The sequence below is a fragment of the Brassica oleracea genome, chromosome C3, assembly GCF_000695525.1.
Source record: "Brassica oleracea var. oleracea cultivar TO1000 chromosome C3, BOL, whole genome shotgun sequence".
In the NCBI taxonomy this organism is placed as follows: domain Eukaryota; kingdom Viridiplantae; phylum Streptophyta; class Magnoliopsida; order Brassicales; family Brassicaceae; genus Brassica; species Brassica oleracea.
In genome coordinates, this window is record NC_027750.1 from 51,815,120 (window position 1) to 51,823,770 (window position 8,651).

An 8,651-nucleotide genomic window follows, 5' to 3' on the forward strand; every position below is an offset into this window, starting at 1 on the left:
AAATATTATTTTTTAAAATATATATTTTAACTATAAAATTTATTTTAAAATAATATTTTTCGATATAAACATAATTTTTAAATGATTAAATAAAATAAATTAATTATATATATTTTTCATTTTATATGTTACTATATTTATATATATATATATATATATTAGAAATATTTTTATTAAAAATAAATATATTATATATTATACTACTTTTATAATAATTTTAAATAGCATACTCATACTACTATACCAATCTTCCTATTAAACAGTTTAGCAAAAGAATACAATTCCTGGAGCATACTGGTTCTATAGCATACTACTACTGCTAATGCTAACACTTTACCAATCAATGTCTATGTATGGTTTAGACAGTGGCCTTTGAATAATTTTTTTTGATAAAAGTTTTGAACTAACATTGATAAATTTTTTTAAATTATCAATTACTAAAATTATTAATCCCACAATAAAAATTTTGTTATCAGTAATTTAAAGTTTTTGCTATTAAAGATACACATGATCAAAAAAACATATGAGTAGAAAGCATCATTTAAAAAAAAATAGACATTAATATTAAAAATATACTATGTATGTTAATATCATTTAAATTTAATTACATATCCTATAAAAAAATTTTATAAAATTGTTTGGATTAATAAAATTGATTTATACGTTCGCACCAATTTAATTATATATGTAATAGTTACTGATTTTTAATTATTCAATATATATTTATTATTTCCTAATATGTAAGAACATATAATACATAAAATAATTTATATATATAATTTTTATCCCGCGCAAGGTGCGGATCTTAATCTAGTATTATAGTAAATGAACATCTATCTTTTATATCTATCTACTCAAGACAACAACACTAACATTTTTTCTTATTTCAACAACACTAACATTGATGTGAACTTCCTAATATAAATTCTTCAACTTATTTATCTGTTTTATAAATCTGTAGCACCCTCGTCTTTTCTTACCATTATGCTATTCAAGTCACAAGGAAATAAAACAGTTCAGAGCAGTTACCAGAAGCGTGAAATTTTATATAAGTCATAACATATAGAAGAATGAGTCCATATAATGAAGGGTGTCCAACAACCACTCCTAATAACCGTTCCCTAACGGTTACAAATTCATAATGCTTTCCTACGTGATCCATACAATGATACACACGATACAATGCCAAGTTATTATCACCAAAATGGAATTAAGTGAGTAATGTTTTAGAATAGGTTGTATACTGCTACATTAGTGTGTCGACAACATACCGTATAGCATATAGAAGTATATGTATTTATATGTAAACTATATCTATACGGTATATACACTTTGTATAGAAAATTGTTTGTTGTATCTACTGTATTGTGTATAACTTCTTAGGTATAGTACAACTACAACCCATACTTTATGTTACAATTTAATTATGACTCAAATGCTCCTTAGATAAAATGAAAAGAAACGAAAACAAAACATAAGACTTTGTTACGAAAAAAATACATAAAGAGGAAAACAGCTACATTAGCTGACTCTAGTGTTTTGCTTTGGTACTAGAAAGAGAAACATACATCGAGATTGCATGCCGTTTCTTTCTTTGGTTTCAGCAGCCCCTATGAATGAATGACAAGACACCGACGCGATGTTTCCAACTTTGGCTCTGTCTCGGGAATACACTCTTTTCTGCGTTTCTTTAATTATTTTATTTCTCTCCATTTTCACCTACCCAAAAAAAACATGAATTATGTCGTCCATCAAACAAATTATAATTCACTCGCTGTCTAAAAGTCTTATTTTTTCAGTATATACTGTACATATTATAGATTATTGCCATATTACCTTTTTCAACCAACCGGTGAAACCTACTAACAAAAATAATTAAAAAATATATAAAAAATTTTTAGTCTCATCCTCTAATCCATCACCTCTACCGCTACGTCTCTACTCTACCATCTCTTTCCACTGTCTCTCTTTCTTCTTCAGATTATCAACAAAATCATACATTTTCTTCTGTCACATAATTCTTCTCTTTCAATACTTCACCAAAAGAACAATCAATTATTCTAAAGAAAAGACAACGATAAAGTCATATCACACACAACAATTCTTCCATTTTTTTTTTTTTAAAAAAATAATTGATTCTCACAATCATGCTTTTGTTTTCATACTATGTTTTCGTTTCTGTTTTTGTTTTAAAGATCCAGTTGTTAAGAACAAACAACGATGAAAGCGTAGACGGTAAGCACACACAACAACTCTTTCATTTTTTTTTTCTTTTTTTTTCTTAAATCAATTGATTCTCACAATCATGCTTTTGTTTGATTAGGGTTTAGCTTAATCTATTTATTTAGGTTTAGGATTTAGGGTTTAGAGTCGGTAAAAACATCATCGTGTCGGGAAAAAAAGAAGAGATGAAGACGATCTATATATGGTGGTGAAGAATAATGATGGTGAACGAAATGCATGTGTATCAGCCTGTCTTAAAAAAAAAGAATTGAAAAAGATGAACTCGTCGTCGTCTATACTATATTTGGTCAAATGAATAGTATAGTATATACTCTTATGTATAGCTACCTATCTACGGTTACCATACTATTTGAGACATATTTCTATACTACTCCTTAAAAATGTAATAATATGTCATGTTTTTAAATTTGATAGGTCTCTTCTTTATCATTTTGTGTGATTGGTTGTAATATGAAATTCATTTTTCGAGTGTTGGGCAAATTTGATTATTTGGAACATTCGTTTACTATAATATTTAGACTATATGGAATATAAGATATGCAACATACTAACCAAGTAAATGTGCTTTCAAGTGTTTAATATTAGAAAACAATTTATAGATTGTATTTGGGTTTATAGGTACATGCTTAGGGTTTAGATTTACTAAGTAAAAGTTTGGGTATAGTAAACCATATTATATACATTCTATTTGAGTTTATACTTCCTTGATTAGGGTTTAGCTTAATCTATTTATTTAGGTTTAGGATTTAGGGTTTAGAGTCGGTAAAAACATCATCGTGTCGGGAAAAAAAGAAGAGATGAAGACGATCTATATATGGTGGTGAAGAATAATGATGGTGAACAAAATGCATGTGTATCAGCATGTCTTAAAAAAAAAGAATTGAAGAAGATGAACTCGCCGTCTATACTATATTTGGTGAAATGAATAGTACAGTATATATTCTTAAGTATAGCTACCTATGTACGGTTACCATACTATTTGAGACATATTTTTATACTACTCCTTAAAAATGTAATAATATGTCATGTTTTTAAATTTGATAGGTTTTTTTTGTCATTTTGTGTGATTGATTGTAATATGAAATTCATTTTTCAAGTGTTGGACAAATTTGATTATTTGAAACATTCGATTACTATACTATTTAGACTATATGGAATATAAGATATGCAACATGCTAACCAAGTAAATATGCTTTCAAGTGTTTAATATTGGAAAACAATTCATAGATTGTATTTGGGTTTATAGGTTCCTACCTAGGGTTTAGATTTACTAAGTAAATTAAACCATATTATATACATTCTATTTGGGTTTATACTTCCTTGATTAAGGTTTAGCTTAATCTATTTATTTAGGTTTAGGGTTTAGGGTATATTTGGATTAGTGTTTAGTGACTAGAATTTAGGGTTTAGTATTTAGAAGGTGAGGGAGTATGGTCAGCATTAACTTCTTCATGCAATCATAGACATTTATAGTTTCACCAATATGTACTATGTTATTTATTTTGTTCCATTCTATTTGGGATTTGTGTTTATATTTGGGTTTATGGTTTATATTTGAGTTATGATTTAGTGATTAGAGTTTAATGTTTAGTATTTGGAAATTTAGGTTTTGTGTTTATATTTGGGTTTAGGGTTTATACACTTTTTATTTTTTTTTAATTTATGTTTATATCCACTCATTCTACTGCATATAGTAAATAAATATGTTGTAAATAAATTTGTGACATGAGTTCTTTTACGTGATGTGTTTGTAAATAATAGTGATTCATTATTGACCAGCAATAAAAATTTCTTGGGTGGATTAAATTGGTACGTAGCTGCATGTGTTTCTATCAAATAAAGTAGTCTTAATTTAATCTTCACCCTATGTTATTTTGACAAAGTCATATCTAAAAATACAATATTACCGGATGATTACAGGAAGAAGGGGCATAACCGAATAATAATTGGCATAAATGATACCTATTACATTACGTCAAAATCAATGTCACTCACTTAACTTTGATGCCAAAGTTGGTTATTCAACAAATTCACCCAAAAGAAAATGTGACGGAAGTGAACTAATTTGGTTATTTAAGTAATAATCAATTGAGAAAATTACTAGAATGTATAAGAAAATTTGGTTTATTACTAGAATGTTATACATCTTTTAAAAATTACTAGAATGTTTGGATACCCCTAGTAAATGACAATAAGGACCTTTGGTTAGTTTTTTTTTTAATTAATATTATTTTTAAACATTAAATCCACATCACTAATTAAGTATCCACATCAGTAATAGAGAACAATCAACCATCTCTTTAATTACATAACGTTGAAAAAAAAACACAACAACACAGCACAACTTCGTCGAAGAACTAAAGGGACCCTAACCGTCTCTTCCCTGAAATCGTCATCGATATTGTGTTTACTCCGTTTTCCTCGAACTAACTCTCTGTCTTGTCTTCTCCGATATCGTCTTCCCCGAAATCGTCGTCTCCAATCGTTTTTACGAAATATTTTTTACTGTAATCGTCCGAAATCATCTTCTCTGCTGCGTTTTTCGAGTTTGTGGCTGAGTTTTAATTTATGTTGTGGCTGAGTTACTTTTCTTTTACGGCTGGTTTATATATGCAGTTGTGGCTGAGTTACTTTCCGCCAATCTCCAAAAACCTAGCTATGAGAAGTGTGCATTCCGAGGAGAAAAGACAAATACATTTCAAAAAACACCCAGATCGACAATTGTGGGATGTATTTAATTAAGTGTGTTTGTGATTTCATACCCATATTTGGATAATCTAATTTTTTTTTCAGATCTGAGTGAAAGAGAAAATTGAAAAAAAAATGAAGGAGATGAAAAGAAGTGACGGATTCAGCAGAGACGACACAAAGGAGTTCATTGAAGCATGGATACATGGACGAATACCGGAACGGTGCAGAAAACCTGTATTTTTGGCTTTCTATGTAAAAAACATAACTCACCCATGTATTGTGTGTTTGATTTATGCTCTGTTTACACTACTCAGCCGTGTCATTTATATATCACAGCCGTGTCGTTTACATAACTCAGTCATACCTCAAACATACCCTAAAATCGGAAAACTGAATTCAAGTACTTTAATAAGTTATATTGAAGATCATCTTATCAATACCAAGTGAATATAAATCAACTGAATGTGTATAGTTTCTTAAACTTCGAGTTGAGACTTTAACTTGATCTTGAGATATATGTTCTCTTACAATCACTTATACAATTCTGACTTGCAAGACTCTAACTTTATTATTTTCTTAAATATAAACCTCAAATCATAAACTATATAATTATAAAGTTATAAAAATTTAAAGTTTATCTTTGAACATTAAATCCAATATTTTTAATATTATTTAAAGTTTAAGGTTTAGCTTTAAAGTTTACGTTTATAGTTTAGAATTAAACTCAAATTTTAATCATTTAAAAAAAATTTTAATTTAAAGTTTCATTTTAAATTTTGATTTAAACCCGTAACTACATTTTTTAAATTTAAGAAATTTTTAGACAAATTGAAAGAACTAAAATTACAAATTATATTGCTTTTTTCATGACCATTGATTGATTTTAGTCTAAGGGTTCAATATTTTCAATATAATATTATAATATTTTATAATGTTTTAAAATTAAAACAACAAATATTAAATATAAAATTATAAAGTTAAATATTTTCAAAACATTATCTCAAACCATATCTATTTCGAACCTTTAACCCTAAACCATGAACTACATACTTTGACCTATACCATACAACATTAAACTTCAAACTTTTTTAAAAAATTAATTAATCATCTACCATAAATTCTAACTACAAATGTTAAAACTCTAATATTTTTGTTATTTAAAAATATAATCTTAAATATTAAATCGAAACCCAAAACACTATATACCAAACCCAAAACTCACTCAGTTATATACCCTAAACTTTAAACTTCATATTTAAACCATACATAAAAAAAATCAACATATAATCATAAAATCCAAGTTTTAAAATTTAAAGCTTTATCAAAAATACACTTTAATATAAAATATAATTTTAACCATCAAAATTAAAACATTAACCATTGATTGTTTTAATGTAAGTGCTACAAATTCATCTAGTGGTTATCTTCTAACTTCTTTCTCATTGGTTAGATTTTTTAGTACAAGGATTACAATTCTTGACCATTGATTAGTTTTGATCTAATGGTTTAAAATGCATTTTTTTCTTCACTTTCTCTCTTCTATTTGATGTCTCCTTCTCCTCTTCTCTTTCTTTCGGGAATTCTTTACAGTTTCAGATCTTCTTCATCTCTCTCACTTTATGTCTTGTAAACAAGAGAGAATCATACATTATCATTCATTTCTTATGCCTTAGTATATTTGGTTTGTAAATCTTAGAAGTGAGAGAAGAAGAAACGTCAAAGAAGAAAAGAAGATTGTCGGAGAAAAAGAAAAACTGTCGAAGAAGATTGGTCTTCGCCGTCGTCACAGATATTGAGCTCGTCGCCATCTATACTTGCCGACGTCGTCCTTGTTTCTGTTTCTCAGATCCATTTTTGCCGGTCTCCATCTTCACCGTAGTCGCCACTACCACCGCTTGTCACCACACTGGTCACCTCTCTCTCTTTCAATATCTCTCGCTCTTTCTCTGTGTTTTGAATTTGTTCTTATTACTAAAAGGTGGATAAGGTAGATGATCTTGCTGGTGGAGGAGATAACAAAACCGTTGTGTGACTTGAAGACGTCGGAGCTCTCGTGGTAACGAGACTGCGGTGGAGAAGGAAGAAGACAATAATGACCTCTTGGCTCTCGTGATATGGAAGACAATAATTCAGCCGTAACGTATCTGAATGGTATAAGCCAGATGTAACGTTCCTATAACTCAGCCGTTAAGTGTAATATGTTTCGTGACGTTTCGTATTTTGGACGGTAAAAAAACTATTTTGGGCGGGAAAAAATCATTCCTTCAACCATGAACACAATATTAAAACTTGAATATTTTTTAAAATTTAAACCTCAAACCCTAAACTATAGAACTATAAAATTATAAAAATTATAAACTTTATCTTTTGAACACAATATTAAAACGTCAATCTTTTCTTAAATTTGAACCTCAAACCCAAAACTATAGAACTATGAAGTTATAAAAATTATAAACTCAGTCGTAACATATGCATAACTCAGCCGTAATTTGATTATAACTTTAGTTGTAACGTATGCATAACTCAGTTGTAAAGTAAGCATAACTCAACCGTAACGTATCTGAATGGTATAAGCCAGCCGTCCTATAACTCATCCGTTGTTGGGGTCAAAATCGGTCACGACGGAATCAATGTCTGAAAGTCCGTAAAAATCGGCATGAATGTTTTTACGAAAAATAAATCTTAGAAAAAGATCTATTTTTACGAAGAATCTTGCGGAGAAAACACATTAACGAAAAATCGGAGAAAGACGCGAACAGGGTTGCCGCGTAGCAACCAGCGCAAAAGCTGGTCGCTACGTAGCGACCGAGCTCTCACCAAAGCCCGGTCGCTACGTAGCGTGCCCGGTCGCTACGTAGCGACCGAGCTCTCACCAAAGCTCGGCCGCTACGTAGCGACCGAGCTCTCACCAAAGCTCGGCCGCTACGTAGCGACCGAGATCTCACTGAAGCTCGGTCGCTACGTAGCGACCGAGCTCTCCCCGAAGCTCGGTCGCTACGTAGCGGCCGAGCTTTGGTGAGAGCTCGGTCGTTACGTAGCGACCAGCTTTTGCGCTGGTTGCTACGCGGCAACCCTGTTCGCGTCTTTCTCCGATTTTTCGTTAATGTGTTTTCTCCGCAAGATTCTTCGTAAAAATAGATCTTTTTCTAAGATTTATTTTTCGTTTCGTTTTTATCGAAAGAAGTCGTCATAAACGTTTCGAGTCAAACAACGGCCCAAAGAGACCTAGGACGTGACTCGAAACCCACTTACGATTTCTTAACCAAAAGCCCATAATTTATGCTTGGTTCGCAAGGAAAGATAAATGTCTAGTTTCTGCGGATAAATATGAAGTATTCGAAGATAATTAGAAAGATCGGGAAAAACAGAATATCTCCATTTTTAAGTTATGACGGCTTAAGGGCAAAAGAGAAAAAAACGTAAACCGACCTAGGAGCAAGTATATAAGGAGTCCTAGGCGAGAGGCACAGAGGACAACTTTTTAGACAAAGAACTCTCGGCACTTAGAAACTTTGAGGCATTATTCTCGGCATGCTCTGTTTCCATGACTGGCACCCGATTACCAGACGAACGCGCACAAGCAGTTTGATCTCTTGGTTCACTCTTGAACTACGTTCGGCTTGATCCTCGAAAGGGGTACGTAGACAGCCTTTCATAAGGTTTAATCCGAAATCAATCAAAAGCTTTTCTGTATTTTCTTCGTCTTTTGTTATCGA